General features: G+C 41.6%; 1 long non-coding RNA gene across 19 annotated transcripts; it reads right to left on the bottom strand.

Moving 5' to 3' along the window:
* Positions 1 to 2,587: 2,587 nt before the first annotated feature.
* On the bottom strand, positions 2,588 to 22,590 carry LOC108352959 (uncharacterized). Of its 19 annotated transcripts, none has more exons than XR_015639027.1 (6): positions 22,534 to 22,590; positions 21,722 to 21,802; positions 18,416 to 18,501; positions 9,382 to 9,437; positions 5,595 to 5,887; positions 4,739 to 4,956 (listed from the first exon to the last, which is right to left on the bottom strand). It is a non-coding gene; the product is annotated as an uncharacterized LOC108352959 (long non-coding RNA). The 19 variants fall into 19 exon arrangements; XR_015639040.1 differs by having other exon boundaries at positions 5,595 to 5,756; XR_015639028.1 differs by lacking the exons at positions 4,739 to 4,956; positions 21,722 to 21,802 and adding an exon at positions 2,588 to 3,244.
* Between the last annotated feature and the right edge of the window lie 46 nt (positions 22,591 to 22,636).

The raw sequence follows: 22,636 nt of genomic DNA, 5'->3' as shown, positions 1-22,636 counted from the left end.
ATGTCAGCTCTGGTGGGGTTTCCGCTTCTTCCTGCTGGCTCCTTTCATGCACGCATCTTGATACCTCTCTCTGTCCTGCTGCCCTGCAATGCCAGTGTGCTTTACTTGTAAGAAAGATTACTTTCCCCTTAGCTCTCTCACTTCCTGCGGCTCTCCATTTGATTTCCTTCTCTTTTTATGGCGATTGCCCTGAGGTTTTGACAAGAGAGAATCTTAATGAATGCTGAAAAACGTAGGAATTTTGCTTTGTGCTTACAAGGCTGCCAACCATCGCGATGATATAATCCCGGAGCATTTCACTTGGTCCAAAAGCAGAGCTGCACTACACATCCAGTAGTTACTCTCACTTTCCTCTCAACTTCTGGCAAACACTAAGGTCTCTATCTTTATATGTTCTCCTATTCTAGAAACCTCGTATAAATAGAACCACACCATATGGCCTTTTATATATTTAACTTCTCTCACTAGCATGATGTTTTCAGGGTGATCAAGTGATATGTCTTTAACTTACCATATGAATTTTACGATGGACTGGATATTATTGATATTATGAAATCATTAACTTTACTTGGAGCATTGATTCCCTTATGATAAAGAAGAACCTATTGTTCTTTCAAGTTGAATAAGAAAGTGTTTAGCAGTCAAGTTTCAAATGCCTTTCAACCATCTCAGCAAAAATTAGTATATACATGCAGATATGCAGATAGAAATATTATTTTTAAAAAATGGCAATGTGTTAAATTGCTAAACTTAGTGTACGAATCAGACATGTTATTGTATAATTCAACTTTACATTTGAATACAAAGTGGTGAAAAGGTAAGTTCTTGGGACAGGAGGGATGAATCAGTGGCTAAGAGTCCATAGGGGTCTTACAGGACAGGGATTCGGTTCCCTGTCCTCATGTGGGCAGAGGGTGCACAGCCAGCCAGAACTCCAAACGCTGTGAGTGTGACGTCTCTGGTCTCTGCTAGCACTGTCCTCACAGGGATGCCTTTCCTTCAGACTCATGCACACACATAATTACATTTTTATCTTAAGACTGTATCTAATATTTCCACTTAAATATAAATAAGACTAAGTAAATACCATAAAAAGATGTTAATTGTGAAAATAATATAACAGATATGAAATCCACCAATCTAAGAATTAGAACAATGACTTTTTTTAATTTTTATGTTCCACATTCTCTACTCCACCTCCTCATCTTGATACTTAAACTTTTTATAACAGAAAGTTTTGAGCATGTACAACATGCTAGCTAGATTTTTATCTTTTATTTTCTCAACTTGACTCAAGCTTAGGGTCATCCGGGAACCTCGACTGAGAAAACGCATCCTTCACTGGGGTCTGTAGGCAAGTCTGTGAGAGGAAGTAAACCCTTCCCTCCGCAAATTGCTTTGGTCATGGTGTTTATTACAGCGATAGAAACCTAGCCGGGATGCACACACTGTCCTACCCCAGTTGTGGTGCTTTATGTTAGGATATCAGAGGTTATCCACAGAGAATTCTTTTGATTTGTAAAGTCAATAAAGCCTTGGGGACATATCCTGTCAGGAATCCTCCATAAAGGAAGACTCTCAGAGATATTTAGTGGACTGCAAAGTCATGTCAGATGTGTCAATCCCAAACACAAACCTTCAACTCTCTGCGAATGCACACCATTTTCCACAAGGAGCATAGCGGGGCTGTTCCGAAGATTTTTTTTTAAAGTAAAAAAAAATTAGATTTTCATAAAAAATGGAGATTATGTCTTGTAGTTGATATCACCTGAAAAACTCACTGTGAGGCTTCATCCAGCTGATTCACTGCTGCTGTGGAAACAGATTGGAACCCGTAAGGGAAGCTTACTTCTCTGTCCTGAGAAGCAGTTCAGTGGAGAGCCAGCATGCCACGCAAGTACACTGAGGTGCTGTCTGCGATTAGTTTGGTAGCACAGAGTTAAGGATAAAGAGGGACTTCTGCTTAGTAAATGAATAGGAACGAGAAGCAAGAAAGGAAAAAAGAGAAAGAAAGGTGGGGGGAGAGTGGGGAAGAGAGAGAGAGTGCTGAGTCACCATGTAGAATGATTAAAGAGGAAACAAGAAGAGGAAGTGGTTTATAGAAAGATGGGTCTTATATATTGGCTTAAGATGATTTCAGTCTCCTTTGGCAGAAAATACAGCAATCATCATAAAAAGAAAAGCGAACACACTGTTAGAAGAGACTGATAAAGCCACCAAATGGTCATGTTTCTGTGTGGATCACAATTCAGCTGAGACTCTCCCTGCTGTCCTTTGGTTTGATTGTAGAGCAATGGAACAGTGCATGTCCAATGTGTGCTAGATTTCCTCATTCTCCTTTAGTTAAACACACACACACACACACACACACACACACACACACACACACACACACTCCAACATTACAATAATCCTTTCTGTTCCACGACTGAGCTCATTAGGGTTCAGGGAAGTGTGGATATACATCCCAGAACTAGTAAGGGTTAGAAATTAGTTTGAACTAAAGTGTCTCTACTTATCATGTAAAGCTTTTATTTTCTAGGCTAGAAAACTAACTCAGTAGCCAAAATAAATTCAGAGGTTGAGCTAAACTTCATAAGATCTTCAGATCTTTTTTTTTTTTTTTTTTTATTAAATTTTTTTTTTTTATTAACTTGAGTATTTCTTATATACATTTCGAGTGTTATTCCCTTTCCCGGTTTCCGGGCAAACATCCCCCTCCCCCCTCCCCTTCCTTATGGGTGTTCCCCTCCCAACCCTCCCCCCATTGCCGCCCTCCCCCCATAGACTAGTTCACTAGGGGTTCAGTCTTAGCAGGACCCAGGGCTTCCCCTTCCACTGGTGCTCTTACTAGGATATTCATTGCTACCTATGGGGTCAGAGTCCAGGGTCAGTCCATGTATAGTCTTTAGGTAGTGGCTTAGTCCCTGGAAGCTCTGGTTGCTTGGCATTGTTGTACTTTTGGGGTCTCGAGCCCCTTCAAGCTCTTCCAGTTCTTTCTCTGATTCCTTCAATAGGGGTCCTATTCTCAGTTCAGTGGTTTGCTGCTGGCATTCGCCTCTATATTTGCTGTATTCTGGCTGTGTCTCTCAGGAGCGATCTACATCCGGCTCCTGTCGGTCTGCACTTCTTTGCTTCATCCATCTTGTCTAATTGGGTGGCTGTATATGTATGGGCCACATGTGGGGCAGGCTCTGAATGGGTGTTCCTTCAGTCTCTGTTTTAATCTTTGAGATCTTCAGATCTTAAATGTAAAATTAGACAAGTTAAATATGAATACAAATGGGTCTGAAAAACAATATTTAGATGAATAAATTAATTAATTGATTTAATCTCACGGTAAAGAGTCCATGAGAGGAAGAGACAAAGAAAGGTTGAGTGGAGTAGGGGATAATAGAATACATGTAATTTGAATGTAGAAGGGGAAATACTGGGGGTGGAAAGGTTTAAGCTATGATCCTGGCTATTGAAGTGGGAGAGAGTGGAGGGAATGCTATAAAAAAAGTTTATAAAAAAAACCATAAGGAAGCCTACTGCTTCATAAACTGATTTAAAAATACAATCTAAGCAAGAGCATTTTTGTGGAGGTACCCTGCATGAGTGGATGGCGTCATTCTCAAAAACTACTTATTATTAAACAAAAGTCTTAGTAACAAGAATGAGATACTTCCTCAGGAATTGATTAAAGAGGACCTAGAGCAGTGGTTTTCTACCTGTGGGTCATGGCTCTTTGACAGGCGGAGTTGAACAGTCCTTTCACAGGGGTCACCTAAGACCAACTGCACATCAGATATTTACATCACAGTTCATAACAGTAGCAAAATTAGTCATGAAGAAGCAAAGAAAATAACCTTACATGGACATGAGGAACTCTATTAAAGAGTTGCAGCATTAGGAAGGTTGAGAACTGCTGCCCTAAAGGTGCTCAAGACAATACAAGTTATTGGCACTGCTCTTGATTGCCGCCAGAAGTGTATGGTAAGATGAAGACACCATATACTTTGATTGTAGGGCATGCAGCAATTAAGCTGGAAGCTTCCTCCCTTCAGGGTATCTCTCAGTGCTAAGGTGCTAGGTAAGCTGCTGGAGAGAACAGTTATCAGAGAGGTCTCAGCCAATGGCAGACTCTGTGCTGTAATACTGACTTTCCAGGCAAGATGTACCCGCTGGTACAATAGTGGCGCACTATTCAGGAAGGTAACCAACCGTTTTTTGATAGGATTGGTGGCTATCCCACCGGAGGAAATTCATGCTTGTACTTTAAATCTCATCAAAAGCCTATGACTAGGAAGGTCACAGGTCCCCTGGTTGTTTTGCTGAGTGGACATGTGAAACCATCTTCTGAATATTTATGTATTTATATTCATATATTTATATTCATGGAAAGGGGTGAGTGTAGAGACACTTAACTGGTCAAAGTGCTAAGAACAAGAGACTACTGAGTGAGGCCAAGGAAATACTATCCAATATGCATGAGCCCCTGGGTTTAATCTGTGGAAGAGGGAACTACAAAAGGAAAGACCAGTTCCAAGAGACAAGGATCACACATACATGTAAGTGCATGCACATACGCACTGTGTATAGTATATGTGTGTGCATATGTGTGTAAGTGTGTGCACGTGTGCATGGGGAGAGGAGGGAGGAGAGAGAGAGAGAGAGAGAGAGAGAGAGAGAGAGAGAGAAGAGAGAGAGAGAGAATAAACAATAACATCACAAAATAAAATCAAGGATCCATCTGTTTTGCATCTAATGTTGGCTATTTTATCTTTATTTTACTCATAGTGAGAGTACTATGACATAGATATTTCCATAATTGTCCTTGGGGCTTGACAGAGAAATCATCTTTCCTAGGCAATATCCATATGCCAAAGTCTTGAAAAGAAGATTTGTTTGCTCAGGAATGTAGCACAACACAAAACTGGAGATCACGGGGAACACTAGAAATCACCACATCGCCTAGAGAGTCAAAGTTGGAAACAGTTGAACAACAAACGGGGAAAATGTTGAATAAAGTCTATTTTCAGATGCTACTTGGTACATTCATCAAAATTACTTTTTCAAATACCTAGAAAAATTACAACAAAATTAGTTTTTAAGTTAAAAAGATACAAATGCTAGCAGACTTGTCTAGTCTTGAAATACCTTTAGAAACATATGCACACAAAGGAAGAAGTAGTAAATAAAAATGGGACAGAATATTAACAGCTATTTTTTTCTGAGTTATGGGATTTATTTAATACATTTCCAAGTTTTTCTATAAATGAGTACACCTGTGTGTTTTATAATAAAAAGGCTATGAAAGTAATTTTAAGTGCCATGGTGTAGACACTTTTTACTGATGATGGTATAATGGTTATATTACTTATAAAAAGAGCAGTGTCAGTTTGCGGATTCATTTATTTTTCATAATTACTTGCATCTCTGCGGGGTCTGAATAAGTATCATAGTCCTTAAATACTCTTTGATCAACAAAAATGAAACACTTTATATTATATTATATTATATTATATTATTTTATTTTATTATATTATATTATATTATATTATATTATATTATATTATATTATATTATATTATGTTATACCCCAGGCTCACCAAGGCTCGCTGTGGGAAGCATGATGGGGTTGGCTTTGCTTTCTTCAGCCAGCAAGGTGCTAGTGACAGCACTAGGGCTTCCGGATGCCGTAAGGGCCATCCAGCCATTTTTTCTTTTCTTTCTCTTCCTCCTCCCCTCAGTTCTGGTTGGGTTGGTAGAGACTGGAAGAGCAATGCAGTCCATTTACTCTTCTGCTTCCTTTCTCTTCAAGACGCAGTTTTAATGAGAAGTGGTATGAAGGGAGATTGCATCCATGCGGTGGTCCTCTCCGCACCAGTTTTCAGTCTCTGCACTGGTCACAATATGTTACATGCGTTTAAAACGCTGGCTTTCACCCAGGGGTCCCTGTGAGTTCCTTGGGCTTTCAAACGACATAGTTTCCTAATGTGGGTAACCTAGTTCCAGTTCATTCTCTTCTACTCTCTCTACTCACACGCTACTACTCTCTGTGGGACACCCACAGGCTTCAGCCATTGCAGCAATCTTCTCTGGCAGGAAGTGATCCTAAGCAGCCTCCCGTCCTACTCACTGGGCCCAGAGAAAATCAGTCCTATTAGAAGCACCGTTGGAATCACTCACTTTCCCATTGCATTCCACGCTCTGCTCTAGTACACTGCCCTCCCCGTGCCTGTACTCTAACTTTGCATAGTTTTTCTAAAAACATTATATACACACCTTACTTTTTCAGCGAGGACTTCACATGGGATTTCTTTGCTCCTTAGATATATTTGCTTCCTTAATTAACTTTATTTTGACTGTGAGGTCATGTGTGAGGTTGGTGGATTTTTAACAAACACCCCATAGGTAGTAACTTGGAAATGAATCATCTGGGCTTGCACATTCTTGTTCACTGTTGTTACCATGAGAAACCTACATGGTTTTGGTTGACCCACTGGCTCGGAAATTAAAGGTGCCAAAGCTATTCTAGTTGAAGAACCTTCAGAAAAGAAGTGAGTAAGTCCATCTTAAATCACACTCTCGGTTGTGAGATGCATGCTTGCTGTTGTTATGCTATATTACTTTGGGCAATGACAATTGTGTTTCCAATCTAATGGTGGTCTGCTAACTCATCACTCTAACTCTTCTCGGTGTCCATAGTCTTTCTGGTTCCCTTCTTCTGTGCTCAGATAAGCATAAACAAAAAATATCACATCCACCACCCAAGCAGGTTCTTGCAAAGTATGAGGAATATAAATACAACATTATTGTAATTGCAAAATGTTATCCTACCCTAACTTCAAGGATGTCATTTGGATGCACACAGCTATGGACTCAGGAAACAGCTTAAGTCTCTGAAGAAGCCAGTATTCAGAGTATTGATTTTGTGGTGGTTCCTACAAGTAGTGGGCCAGAGGACATCTGTATATAAAGTGGGTTACATATCAAAGCAAGAACTTTCAACCAGATGTGGTAGTTCATATCTGTAATAAAAGAACCTGGGAAGCAGAAGCAACAGGTTTTCCAAATTCAAAGCCAGCCTGGGCTACCTAGAGAGTTCTACATTGACCAGAGGAGGAAGATTACAAATGCAAAATAACTTTTCTACATAGCAGACCCCTTTTCAAACAGCAGTGAACTTGAATATTTTAATATCAACCTTTAGTGAGATTAATCTTTGCTTCAGAAGGAGACATTTATGTTTTATCACATTCTTTTCATTTTCTCTTTCCATAACAAAACAATTGAGGCTGGATATTCTATATAGAAATAAAGAGATTTATTTAATTCACAGTTTTAGAGGCTGACAGTCCAAACAGCATATCAGTTCAAACAATAGTCAGATGTCAGTACTGTCAATGACCCTTTCTAACCACTTGAACTATCACAGTAGGTGGCATCATGATTGAGCATATATGGGAAGGAGAGATTGCATCAAGATAGGAAGCCAGAAAATAAGGAGCCAGGAATGCCTGTTTCAAACAATCTCCTCTCTCTCTCTCTCTCTCTCTCTCTCTCTCTCTCTCTCTCTCTCTCTCTCACACACACACACACACACACACACACACACACACCCTAACTGAGGTCCTGAACTACTTGGTTCCCTCCAAGGTCAGTATCCCCAGTATCCACTGTGTTTACTTTAAATATTCTACAACTTTTCAACATCACTGTCATGGTTTGTATATGCTCAGCCCAAGTAGTAGTACTATTAGGTGTGGCCCTGTTGAAGTGGGTGTGACCGTGTTGGAGTAGGCATGTCACTGTGGGTATGGGCTTTGAGACCCTCATTCTAGCTGCCTAGAAGTCACATTCTGCTAGCAGCCTTTAGATGAACATGTAGGACTCTCAGCTCCCTCTGAGCCATGCCTGCCTGGATGCTGCCATGCTCCTGACTTAATAATGGACTGAACCTCTGAACCTGTAACCAGCCCAATTAAATGCTGTCTTTATGAGAGTTGCCTTGGTCATGGTGTCTGTTCACGGCAGTAAAACCCTAAGACAACCACTACACTGGGAACTGAGCTTCTAATATAAGAAGCTCTTGGGGTGTAAATTATACACAAACCATAGCAAGACATACTCTAATGGGGGTTGTATAGCAAAAAAAAAAAAAAAAAAAGGTGGTTTGCACATCACTTGAAAGGCACATGGGTGTGTGAGAGAATGTAGAAAGAATTTTCTCCCAGGAAACAGAATGGCAGTCTTTTCTTTTAACTATCAGTAATTTTTTAGAAAAACTAGCTCATTCCCTTTTCTTTTCCTCTCCATCTACCAGACTGGCAGATACTCATTGTCTGGTGTTCCCTTGACCCTAAGACTTGCAGTATAGTCTGAAAGATGGTAGGTACCATCTCAAAGGCATTTCCACAGCCTCTAAGGATTCTCAGGTCCAACTCTTAGGCAATCAGGATGTTCCCATCCCATCACACATGGACTGAAGTACTTTATAAGTATGCAGAATAATATTCTCTCCAAAGAAGTAATACAAATACTACCATAGAAAAACTGGCACATCCAGTTTACCATTGCACTATACATAATAGTCAAATGGAAACACCCTAGATACTCATCCACAGATCAGCAGGAAAAGAAAATCACACACACACAACAGACTTTCATTCGTCTCTAAAGAATTTAATTATGATGCTGGGCAGTGGTGCTGTATGCCTGTAATCCCAGCACTCAGGAGGCAGAAGCACATAGATGTCTGAGTTCAATGATAGTCTCGTCTACTTAGAATGCATACCTAGAGTGAGTTCTAGGACAGCTATGACTACTCAAAGAATCCCTGTCACAAACAACAAAAGAATTAAATTGTGTCATGTGCAGGCAAATGGATGGTATTAGAGATAATCATGCTAAGTGCAATTAGCCAGACTGGGAAAGGCAAATACTTCATGTTTCTCTGATATGGAGAATAAACATAAATGCACATATACACACATACATATATGGGACAGAGAGAGTTTCAAAAGATATATGTAGAAATGGGACAGTGAAGAGGAAGAGATTCTTCAAGGTAGGAAGGAACAAAGAGAGGGTAATAGCAGGAGGAGAAAGAAAAATTTACATAGTTTGATATGTGAACTCTGTATTTAACTATACACACATATGTACACACACAAATATTACATGAAAACAATAAAAAGAGCTATTTGTGGGGTCAACAAGGGAACAGGGAAAAGAAGATAATGAAGGCATGACTGGGTCTGTCTACTATATTACACATACACACACTTGCACATGCATACACAAAAGCAAACACACATACACACATGTACACATGCATATATACACACACGTGCACATGCATACATATATTTGAAATATCAGAATGAAACTTACCTTTACGTGCTAACTCCCCTTTTGTTCCCAGCACCCACATCCAGCAGTCCAGACACCTGCAATTTCAATGCCCAGGAGATCCAACATTGTCTAGGCTCTGTGTATATGTACTTATGTGCACAAATCACTCCCCCATGTATACATACAATTTTAAAACTAATAAATTCTTAAAAAATAAGTGATACAATCAGGACACTTGAAATTTAGTAAAAATTAAGAGAAATGTGAATTTTCTTTTTGTAGCATAGATGTGTACTACCAGAAATTGAGTGCCACATTAATAAATCTTGCAACAATTTTTAAAAAGAGTTCATTTTCAAATAGAGCACATTCTACATAAAATAAAACCTAAGAGGCAAAGATGACTCAGAACTGCCTTCGAAAAATGAGATACTCTTTTTTGTGAATGGCTTTGTCATGGTTGGTATTAGTTGACACGTTGATAAATGCTAGCATAGTCTAGGAGAAGAGCCTCTGAGCATACCTGTGGGAGATCCGCTACATCAACCACAGGAGGGAGATCCACCCACTGGGGGTAGTGCCTATTCCTATGACGGGGATCCTGGACTTTGGAGAATGGAGAGCTCAAGCTGCCCTCCAGCAAGCTCACCCAGACTCCTTTCTCTGTTTACTGACTGGGTGCAGTGGGAGGTGACACTTTAAGCTCTGCTGAGAGTGAGGAACCTGCCGAGCTGACTGAACTCTGAACCGGGAGTCAAAGCCCTTAAGTTGCTTTGTCAGTGAGTTTAATGTGAGGAGCAACAGGAAAAGACCCCCTGGACTCTGTTTTCCAGCTTTGGTCAGGCTTTGCAGCTTCTCTACCTTGTCTTCAACCTGTGCGCATTCCTCTGAGAGGTTTTTCTTTCTGTTTTTTTCCTGATTTTTCTTTTAACATTGGCTTTTCTTTGGAGGTTTTATCTCTCTTTAAAATTCCATTCTGTTAATAGACATTGTTTTATTTATTTCATTCAACGGTGTTTTGATGACTTCAGACACTGCTCATATTCTTGATTTCTTGATCAAGTTTATTCTCTCTCTCTCTCTCTCTCTCTCTCTCTCTCTCTCTCTCTCTCTCTCTCTCTCTCTCTAGTTGTTGTTTCGAGAGAGGTTTTCTCTGTGTAGCCTTGACTATCCTGCAACTCACTGTGCAGACCAGGCTTGACTTGAACTCAGAGATCTGCCTGTCTTTGCCTTCTAAGTGCTGGGGTGGAAGGCGTGTGCCACCACTACCTGGCTATTCTTTGACTCTTAGAAGCATGGCCTTCTATATTATCTAAGTCACTTTCTCTGGGAACATTAACAATCAGAATGCTAATTTTTGGCAGATATTTATTGTAACACTAATTCTCCAACCCAAATAAGCCCGTGCAAGGAAAACATAGCTCAATTAACATGAATACAGACTGCAAGCCTAGATTGGGCAGATCCACCACTGTGCTACTCTATGCCCAGCTAGGAGATCTCTTAGAACTTGCGGCTTCTCCAGGCCGCCTGCTTCATCCCATCTTCCTCTCACCTCCTCTTCCTCCTTCTTCTCATCTCCCTTCCTCTCTCTCCCCCCAACTCTTCAGCCCCACCTCCCTTCCCCTGCCCAATCAATGGCTGTAGCCTTTATTTTACAAGTTAAAATAGGGAGAAGGTTCCAATGAAGTCACCTGAGTACATGATTCATTCCCTCTCCCAGTCAGCCCCTCTTGGGGAAGCAGACTTAGCACCAAAACACAAACAGTACCAGGGCAATCCACGACACTTTATTGTCTCGGTCATTTATGATTATTGATTATTTTTATTTATTTTTTTGATAGGGCCTAGGCTTCTGGAGTTCGGTTATTGGTAGTGTTTCTCAGTTTGGCAATCTTGTCTTCCCTTTGTTGTGTGGGCGTTCAAAGTTGAGTTGCTTGCTACCCTACTTGTCAGGTTATAGCCGAGTTTCCTAGGGCTTAGGATCTGTCTTGTGGGGATTCAGTGTTCATGTTCCAACAGAGTGTCAGAAGCAGTCCCAGTTTGGCTCAAGCTAAGTGAAGTAGACCTTCTCTCAGAAGCAGACCTTGTAGAGATTAGATGTTCGCAGTCAATTTTCAGGAGTGTAGGGGAGTTTCTCAAGACTTCTCTGGTGGTGAGAGCCAGTAAAGTTGTCCATGCAAGTCTAAGATCCCTACCTAAGGAGATAGGGGCAGAGGGGGAACCACAAGGCAGGCAGGAATACATGGTTCTGAGGCAAGTAATGTGTTATCAATGGTGCATGCATGCGTCTGTGCGTGAATGTGTGTGTGTGGGGTGTATATAATTGTTGGTGTGAGCATAGGGTCCATATCTGGAGGAGTGGTGTGAATAGTGGGCCTCTTGCATAGAGATGCCCCCAAAGGGCTAAAGGAAGGATGTGGGGTGGTTGGAATGTCTGGGGTCCTCACCTAAAGAGGAGGGATTGGGGGTTGGCCAGGAAGTCAGGAGCCAATCATTTAGTAGGTCTTGAGGTAGATCACAGGGTGGAGTTAGCATTGTGAATCTAGGAGCCTCCCAGGGAAGGACAGAGAACCAGTAGAGCTGGAAATATGAGTCCTCCCTGAAGAGGGAGTAGGGGGTAGTAAGGAGGCAAACATGGACTGACCCTTGGGCCAGTCATGGTGATGGGTGGAAGGGTGGTTTGGATCTAGTGCCCCTGCCTAGAGACCAGAAACCTAGCCTGTCTGGTTAATCTTATGTCTGAGTAAAGAGAATCTGTCTTAGGGATGATTCTGGTCTGTGATAAATGCCTATGATATGAATCAGTAGGGAAAGAGTGGATGCAAACACTTGGCACCAATGCTTCCACTGCAAAAGTCATTTTCTTTACAAAATCTTTTCAAAATTTATTTATGTTTATTTTATGTGTATGGATGTTTTGTCTGAATGTATATTTGTGTGAGCAGAGATCAGAAGAGGGCATAGATCCCCCCCAGAGCTGGCGTTACAGTGGATTATGAGTCATGTGGGTGCTGGTCACCAACCAGAGCCAGTGCTCTTAGCCACTCAGACACTGCTCCAGCCCTGCAAAATTGTTTTTTCTCTTGAATTTTATGAATATATTTAGAAAATGTCAAGTTCACTTTTTAGGAGTCTTACATTGATTATTAAGTAAGATTTAAAGAATTTCTCAGGACATTAACTCAAATTCACTATGAACCTATATCATAAATAATATCAATGAGCTGAGTTCTAGGATTTACTGCTATCTCATTTTATAATTATACTTTTCTTTATACAAAATTAAACTTTTTACACCATTGAGGAAAGTCTTTATAATTTCTGTGGGAAGAAAAGGATTGATGAGGAGACATGTTAAAAAAAAATAGCTGTAACAGTCTCCAGTGTTGCATGATGCCAGTATTTTACATATGAATGATTAATTGGCACTAACTTCCACAAAAAAAACTAACTTTTGCCTTACTAGAAATGAACCTGACATAGTTGACCGTATTAAAACTGAGGTAGATGTGATCGATGGCTTATTCAGGAAATTTCTCTCTGTGAATTCCCACAGCAGTGATCAGATTTATAAGTCATCTAGACAAAACTTGATATAAAAATGGACTCCTTGTGCCCTCCTTGAATTATGCTAAGAAAGACAACAGATATTTAGCATTTATCTGAGTCTACTGTGGCAACAGTATCTAAGTAACTGTGGCTTGCATTCTGCCCATAATACACTTACGCCAGTGGTAACTAGCCGAGCCTCTCATTTGTTCGCTCCTGAGTTGATGCTGAAGGCTGACATCACCTTTCTGCTCCCCTAGCAGACTCAAGGTAACACCTATCTAACCTCAACAGGAGGGGAGCATCTGTTCATTAGACAATGGTCTGTCTAGTGTGCAAGGAGTATAGTGTCTACCAAAGCAGGCGGGCAGCATCTGCCATCCAGACCAGAGAAACACACCCATTCAAAAGAACCAAATGTCAACATCTGTCACTAGCTAGAAGGTAGTTTCCATCGACTAGAAACAGGGGGTAACATTTTTCAGAGCTTACGACAAAAGACATAAAGTGAATTTATTTGGTTTGTGGATTTCTAGACTAGCTTAATGATAATATTTAATTATCTATACCATGAAAGTATAAATTCTTAAAAAACACACACATGAACAGACCACCACAGAAACAGACTGTGGGTAGTTATAGTTGAATAGAACATTGAAGAAAGCTGTAGGGTAAAATATGTGTATACTAGGATGGGATTACTAAAAGGCCTAATAGCTACGTTTTTATTTTTTTAATAGGAATAACAACATGGGGGAAATACTTTTGAATGATTTAATTTTAAAACAGGAATAATTTTAGGTTAATTCAAATATTAAATGGTGGATATATCAAAACTACACATAGGAAGATATGCAAACAAAATATATTAATACCTATATAAATCTTCCTAATGATTTGTTTAAAGCAAAAATAAGTATTTCAGCGGGAGAAAAGATAGATGTTATATGTCTCATAAGAATCATACACCTCTAATAACAATTAAAATGTAAATAAGAAATACCCAATTTAACAAAGATAGAGACAATAATAATAATAATAAAAGAATCATACACCCTAATAACTGGAGAAACCCTAATGTTGTATTTTCTCATTCGTTTATTTCTGCTCTTCATGCTACTGCTAAGAGGCGTGAGTTTACTTGGGTTCAGAGAACATGTTTTTAGTCAATACTATATAAGTAAAGTACAGAATTAAAATAAAGAGAAGCCAATTAATTTAGAAGCCAGCAGACATGCCTTAGTCTTGTCACTTTTCAGCCTGCTGGTTATCGGGGTGCCTGCGACTTACTCTACCTTCAGGAATCATGGGGAAATGATGTAAGGTATTTTCAAACCTGGCTCTCGGCATTTTATGCAAATTTTCAACTCGCTGTCCTGCTCCTTCCTGTTGGAGACTCCGTATCCCACCCGTAACATTCCAAGAGTACAGGATACTATCTAGCCTGCTTTGGCCTGCGGCTACGTGGTGAGTAAAGTTGGTGAGGTGTAGTGGCCACATTCTCTTGAACACAAGCTGCCCCAGATAGTGCAAAGCAATAGATTTCAATGAAAGGATGCCTCTCAGAAATGACCACGGGAGCGGGGTGTGGGGGAGCACGGGAGACAGGAAGTTCTGACAGTGGAGTCCAGGAGGAGCTGCCAGGCAGGAGCCCTAGAGAGAAATTGACTCATCCATTGCTGGAGGTGCTGAGGAAGCATGGAATCTGAAAAGAAAACACCTTGACGTGCCTCTTCTCCACTCTTCAGTCTCCTGAGAAAGCTCTCTCATTAGCTGGACCCAGCATGGGGCCTCCAAGGAGTGCAGCTGACACTGTTCCCTGGAGCCAGCCTCCTGGGGCACAAGGAAGTTCATCCAAAGGCCAGAGTGGATCTGGGAGGTACTGCTTGGGTTTATCTGTTGTGGCAACTGGATTTAATCACTCTAGCAAGGGTTTCAAGTAGACTTTTAAAGCAGGTTTCTGCTGTTCAGTGCTGGACTTTAGACCTGGAATCTCATGCATACTCTGGAAGTGTCCTGTCACACCTCCAATTACTTAAGTGACACTCATTGCAGAGGGGGCTTTCACAGAATCATAGGGTGCAGAAAAGGGTGAAGTGAGCCAGAATCAGAGGCAAAGGTGTGTATGTAAGTGGGGGAATGACTGTATTCACTGAGGACAGTTTGTCATTTTCTCTCCCTCGGGTAGGGACACAAACTAGGGGACATAAACAACGGCCAGTATGAAGATGCTTTAAAAATAAAATTCCCATGTGATCCATTTCATTACTGAGTGAAATGAGATTTCATTACTCAGTAGATCCTTATGTGGGGAAAAAAGCATTCTGCCAAACGTTTCCTTGTGTTCTAATGTTTATTACAGCACCATTCACAAGAGCAAAGGTGTGGAATCAATCTAGATTCATACCAGTGGATTAAATGGTAAAGAAAGGGCAGCATGTGAGAATTATTCAGCCACAAAAACTCTGAAGTCCTGTCACTGGCAGCAACAAGAATGAACCATGAGACCACTAAGTGACATGAAGTACATCAGCTGCAGAGACACACCACATGTTCTCACTCATTTGTAGAGACCAAGAAGCCTACCTCATGAAACAATGGGGGGCGGGAGTCCTGGACACAGGGAACCTTAGATATGAGGGATCCTGGATACAAGGGACTCGGTAGAACTGAGGTAAAGGGAGCAAAGAGAATTTAAGGGACCCCAAACAGAGACAGGGGACTCCTGATTTCCTGTGACACAGTGAAGCACCGTTGGTTAAAACAATTTATGATGTCTTCCAAAATATTTGGAGTAAAAACTTCCCAACACATAAAATGATTAATATTTAGATATATGAAAGTGCTTACTTCCTGGATTTGACTAATATATATTATACGCATGTATTAAATTATTATAATGTACCCCATAAGGGTATATAAATGCCATCTCTCATGGAAAAGAATCATAAAAGGTTAAAATCATAAATATTTAAGCCCCACGAAAATAGTTGGTGATGGGGGGACGGGATATGGTACAAAACAGTTGTCATTTTATACCACAAAACTAATTGTGAAAAATATATGTCCATTTAACTTGTGCTGAAAATTTCATGATTAAAAAGTAAGTTGTTTAAAAGATGAAAAAGAAGAGGTTTAGAGAAAAGTTTTTTTTTTTTCTCTCTCTTCTCTTTTTACCATTTTTCTAGTCCTGGGAGTTATAGGTGGGTCTCACAGACGCTAGGCCATTACTCTACCAGCCCTCTTCCTACTGTTTTTCTTTCCTGCTTCTGTTCAGTTTGTTTTGTTTGCCATGTGTAGCTCAGACCAGCCTTGAACTCACAGCAATCCTCCTGCCACAGCCTCCCAAGTGGTGGGGTTGCAGCCATGAGGCATCGTATGTAACTCGCCTTGCTGCTGGTATTGAAGTGTCAGTAAGCTGTCTGTGAACTCACTGTAGCCCAGGCTGGCCAAGAATACTTGTGACCCTCTTGACCCAGCTTTGTTGAGGTAACAGGCAGATGAAAAACGTTTTCTTTTTTTTCTTTTATTTCCGGAGCTGGGGACCGAACCCAGGGCCTTGCGGTTGCTAGGCAAGCGCTCTACCACTGAGCTAAATCTCCAACCCCGAAAAACGTTTTCTAAGTAATTAATTTTAGAGCAAAACTTTCAAGGGATGTGAGTGTATCTTAGGGGTAGAATTCTTACCTAGCATGAGTGAGACCCTGAGTTCAATCCTTAACACCACACACAAAAAAAGGAATAATGGTAGTAATTTTCGGTAAGTAAAAAAACGATCTCGGTGTATCATGAACATTGTCATTAATATGTTTGGCTGGGTGTGGTGGTGAACGCCTCTAATCCTAGCTTGCAGGAAGCAGAGGCAGGGAGTCTATGAGTTTGAGCTCAGCCTGATCTGCATAGTAAGTTATATAGGTCGGCCAAGGGTGGTGAGACCCTGTCTCAGAAAAAAAAAAGTTTAAAAAATACACTGAAATTTTATGCCTTTTGATTAGAGTAATTTCATACATTATGTTCTCCAGGAAGCCACCTGTGAAGCAAACATCTACTTAGAGATTATGTTTAGGAACTAAATAGTAAAGACGTAAGATTAATTAGAAGTATGCATTGAACGGAGAGGGTCATTTAGAAAGAGATGCATTAGCTCCATATGTAGCAGAGCACCGCATTGCCCAGCATCAATAGGAGAAGAAGCCCTTGGTCCTGTGAAGGCTTCTTTCCCCAGTGTAAGGGAATGCCAGGGGCAGTGAGGTGGGAGTTGGGTGGGTGGGAGGGGAGCTTCCTCATAGAAGCAGAGGGAAGGGGAAGGGGGAATAGGAGAGGGGGGGAAGGGGATAACATTTGAAGTGTAAATACATAAAATATCCAATCAAAATGCAAAAAAGGAGAAAGAGACGCATTGGTTCTTCTGGACTTGGCTACCAAATTAATGAAAACGGCCAGACCCTTACAATTACAGTGCTAAGTTACCTGGAGCACACTACACTCCATATCACCAGACATTCACCATCCCCTGTGAGCTGTCATCAGCCAGTGCTCTGAGAGCCAAGAGGCTGAACCCCAAGGGAGGGGTGGAGTGAACACTCAGTGCGGCTGAGGCTATTGAGTCCATCCCTGACATTGCTCACACCCAGTCTCTCTTGCAGAGCGCCCCCCCCCCGCACCCCCACCCCACAGCCGAGATTCTGTGGGAGCGCTGTTTCCCCTGTGGAAATCGGGTACCGCTGGAGCTCAGAAGGCTCTTCTTCTACAATGCTACTAGAGTGCCTTACCGACTATTCTACAAGTTACAACTTTGACTAGTCTTGGTGGTCCTCCTTCCGCCGTAGAGATTCACTTGACTTAATGCTAAAACCCAGTCACAAATACCAAGAAAACCTACTTGTATGTTACACATACTCTCCATTCCTACATGCAACCACAGCCCCATTTATCTTTGAAGAAATAGGTTAGTTACTTTTGCTAAGACAGAGTCCCCTCTTCCCTAGTTTCTTGAACTAAGATGTGAATTAAATTAAGTATAATTCAATATTCCGGCGGGGGCTCTTATGGGTCTTCTGGTGGAACCATGACACTGTTGAGACTCGGGTCCCTGAGGAGGATATACTCTAAGGGGTCTTGGGATCAGGATGGCTATTTTTCTACTCTGGATTTCTAAACTCCTGTTCTATTTGAGAAATAGCACTGTTGTGCTATACACAGATTCCAGTGGTCCTTTAGTGTTTAAATGTTTACAATTGAATATACTTAACCTCAGTAATATAAATCAAGATTACTCAAGCTTTCAGCTATGCTCCTGCCTCAGCTTCCAAAGTGTTGCTACTACAAATGTAACCACCACCCTTGGCTTTACAGAGAAGCATTCAAACTTGAAAAGTATGGTTTAATTTTCCCCTTAGTGGAGTTATATCTTACAGGACTTTCTATCTTGGTCAAGAAAGCATACTCTGGCAATACACCACAAACATGATTTTCAAAAAGGTTGTGATTTGCATCCACATAGATTAAGGAATTCACACACCTGAAGTAATATTTGCAAGCAACCTTTGAGGAGTGAAAACGTCCAAATGTAACTCCGTCCTCCTAGTATGTAACTCAGTGTGTTATCTGTAGGAATATTTGGAAGATTTAAAGACTAATATAAAAAAGCATTAGATATTCATGGTTATAGATGAAAGCACCTGAATGACAGATATTGAAAAGAATATCAAGCCTGATACGCCTGTAGTTCCAGTCACTCAGAAGATAGCCTGAGACCAGGTGTGTCTGGGGCTACCTTGGGGCACACAGTCAGAGACTGCCTCTTAAAAGTCAATAAACATTGAAGAATTCGTTACTTCGTTAGTCTGTATATTGTTTATTATAAACAATTGTGCTATTAATATTGTATATTATGCTATCAGTGCTATCTGAAATATTTTAAATTGGAATATCATCACAGCTTCTAAGAATGCAGAATTTTATGACCCTTAAAATGTGAAAGTCACTGAAGAAGGAGACATTTCTTCACTGACCCTCTTCAACAAATTGTTCTTAGCTACCAAGATTGTTTTAAAATGCTTCTGGGTACCAATCTTGTTTTTAAATGCTTTTGTATGTTATCGTACAGGAAAAAACAAAGACTTGTGACCCAACATTTTCAATCTCCTTTGTGCTCCATAGTATACATGCTTCCTGTGTTGGAAGCTTATCATTGATATTTAGTTAAAAAGATATTTTTGTTATTTCAGAGGCAAGGTCTCACTGGACTTATGGTAATCCTTCTGCCTTAACTCAGCCTCCTCCTCTGGGACTATGGCTGTGCATGACTATGCCCAGCTAGTATATTGATTATTTAAATGAAAGTCAGCTTGTTTTCTTATTTTACACGCTCCTACCTTGTAATTTACTACACTAGCAAAGGTAACTTTCTTTAAAAAAATTTTTTTTAACATACAGAAAAGAAAAAAATGTTAATGGGACAAAGTTTAAAAAGCCCAGTCAATGCCAAATAGAAAAGAATGGCGAAAACCTGGAATCCTAAACGTGAAAGATGAAGCCACGTTCTCATTACAGGACGACAGACTAGTCTTTTGAGAAATGAGACTATCAACCACAAAGGCAGAAAAATATGCCCACAATAAAACGGGCCAAGGCAGAATCAGCCTTGGTTGTACACTGTTCTTTGAAGGCAAATGCGTCATGCACTGGGGTCAGCCTCACCTGACACCCGGCTATACCAGAGTGGCCCCCCTCTCCTGCAACCCGGGGAACACAGTGTACAGACAGCCATAGCACCGCTGCAGCTAAAGCTAAAATGGCAGCACCCAAAGGACACGAGCTGCTCAAAGGGACTGAAAACATACTCCAAACCCTCTCTGTTCTTTCATTTTGCATAGACCCCCTTCCGCCAGCACTCGGGCTGCATAGGACGTTTAGCTGTAGTAGAGTTCTTCCTTGGCTTCTGGTGCAAACAATCAAAGCTTTACAGGGATGACTAACGTGGTCTTCATGATTTGACATGGAGACCCTCACCCCCTCCTTTTCGTCCCCTTGACAGTAGAATGGTGACTCCAAAAACCCTCTTCTTTTTGGTCCGTGTCCTGTTCCCCGCCCTCCCAGGGAAGATTTCCAAGGCACCCAGCAGCCCAGGCAGTAGCAGTGGCAATTGCAGGAACCAAGTGGGGAAAAAGCAGTGCAGTGCAGAGGCAGGAAGAGGAGGAGGGAAAAACCCCGTTGCATTGACTATCAATTTAGAGTAGGGCGACCACTGCCGCTGCCGTGGAAGGAAACGCTGCCAACCGCAACAGAACGCCATACCTAAGTGAGCATGTGTGGGGCTCTGCGCACGCCTAGTGGTGCAACCCAGTGGCATCTAGTTTCGGAAGAAAAATCCAGTTGCCCTGTTTTGTCAGCACCGAGAAAGCTCAGGAAGGGGCTAGTCTGTTTCTGTAACGAACTGTAAGGGCCAAAGCGAAATTCAGGAAGAGGTGGGCGGAACCCAGAGACCAGAGCAAGAGTAGGTATGCACTAGACACTCTAACCTAAGCCCTCACCAGGAAAGCTCCTCTGTGAATGAAAAAATAAAATAAAATAAAAATAAGAAGAAAAGGAAGGATACGTTCCTAACTGTGGTCGAAGAGAAAGTTTATTGTAGATATGAGAGCATAGCCAGAGGCGGGGACATCTGCGGGGGTGGGGGGGGGGATCCAGAGTGAACATTTTCCTGAACTAGACCATGTGAGGAGAGGGGAGAGGGCAGGAGAGAGCCAGGAAACCAAGAGGCCAAGAGGGTAGAGGGTAGACAAAAAGGGCAGGGTAACCAAAATGGTTGGATTTATATAGGGAAGGGCGGCTAGGGGGAAGAGCAGCCCAGCCCCTGGGCTGGTGAAGTTTAGGGCAGGAGGTGGTGTATGCCAGTCATACCCTGTAACAGGGCTGAGAGACGCTGGGAGAACCTGGAGGCTAGGTCCACTTTGATATATCATAGGCACCCCAGTTAGACATTTGTCCCAGATGAGACCCTACACTCATCAGATGACATCTGTTTACCTCCATCCCCGGACATGCAGTCAGTGGGTTGGCTCAGATAACCATTCCCACCCAGAGCAAAAGTCTAGTAGGCTTTGTCCGATGTGCGTCGCCCTTCCAGGGATAGATTGCCACATGATATGATAGACATCTTCCACGCTTTAAGAGTCTGTCTGGTGTCATCATTTATCATCCTGTGTTCCCGGCACACCCCATGCTCCCCCCATCCTCTTTATGTGGTAGACAGTGTTTTAGATATTGTTTAAAGAAGGGAACCTTATCCAAAGATAAATATTAATGAAGCTAAGTCAGGATGCAAGGTCGCTTGATTTCAAATTCTTTTAGGTAACCTATTCTGGCTCCTGCGGCAAATCCTATCTGTTTGACCTTCAGGGGCCAGCTGCCTCTACCTCGGTGCCTTGTTTTTTCACTCCAGAGCAATGGTGGAATAGGAAGCCTCCTGTTTAACACTGGAGTCTGGAACTTCCTACCCTGGAGCCTCAGGACAGAAATCTTACAACCCAGGCTACATGCTTATGAATAAAGTCCCAGAGTAGTAATTGAGGAAGACACACGTGAAAACAAGAATTTATGAGTGGATTTATAATATAGGTGAAGAAACAAGGTAAATGAAAAAAACCTGCTGAACAGGTATTAAAATATTGACTCCTCGTGTCTGCTTTTGCCTGTGCTTTCAGTGTACCATGTCTAGAGAGCTTTTAAAATATTAATCTAAGTTAGATAAGCCTATCATTTAAAGCTCCAATAAAGATTCAGCATCCTTATCCATCCAGTTAGAATCAATGTACTTCCCTACTTCCTGTTTGCAGTTTCAAATACTGAGGTGGAACTTTCTTCAAGGTAAGATATAAGAGTCCAGTGAGTAGCTGTTACATTTCTGTAGAAAACAATGGTAAGAGCAACGTTAGGCTTGGCACAGAGAAGATCGTCTTAATCATGCCTGTAGTTTCAGGTCATACTCAAGAATCATTTTTGGTAATTTAAAACTCTAGGCAGAAAAAGACAAGTCACTAGGTGACTACTGTCAATATAAAAACCCAGCTTTAAGTTAAGACAGGAGCCACTAAAACAATATTTGAGAAAAATAACTGCAAGAAGATTCATCTCTGATAGAAATACTGACAGCAAGAATTTGGGAATGACGCTGGCTTGCAAGTATGTCTAATTATATTTTCACGGGGGTGAGGGGAATGAGTGAACTCATTACTAACTCTTTTTCGCAGTCAGAGTTTTATTTCATTTGTATTTTGCTTTTTAAAAATAGGTTCCCATTTCACAGCCCAGGCCAGGAACTCACTACGTAGCCCAGGGTAGCCTCGAACTTCTTCCTCAGAGCCCCGACTGCTGAGATTACAGAAGCTAGTCACAGTGACTCCTGGTTATCAAAGCTATTTTTAAGAGGCTCAAAGATAATCCCCCCCACCCCAGCCATTCCCCCAAAATTGCCAAAGGCTAATGTGCCCTGACCAGCACTCGGCCGGCCCAGTTCATCTTTGCGTTGGCAGCGCGGACCTGGGTACAGGCCACAGCAGAGCTGTGAGTCCTGCGACTGACAGTCACCTCCTTTTGTCAGGTCTGGGTTCTCCCACCTGGAGAGAACCTGGTTACCTGAAGAGCGCCTCCACTGACAGCTTCCCCAGCAGGGTCCAGGCTCTTCCTCGTGCTGCTAGTAAAACCCGGAGCAGCGGATTTCACGTCGCTTTGGCACCGC

The sequence above is a fragment of the Rattus norvegicus genome, chromosome 15 (genome assembly GCF_021556685.1).
Source record: "Rattus norvegicus strain SHRSP/BbbUtx chromosome 15, alternate assembly SHRSP_T2T, whole genome shotgun sequence".
NCBI lineage: Eukaryota > Metazoa > Chordata > Mammalia > Rodentia > Muridae > Rattus > Rattus norvegicus.
The sequence above is the reverse complement of the archived record's forward strand: the minus strand, read 5'-3'. Positions and strand labels throughout refer to the sequence as shown.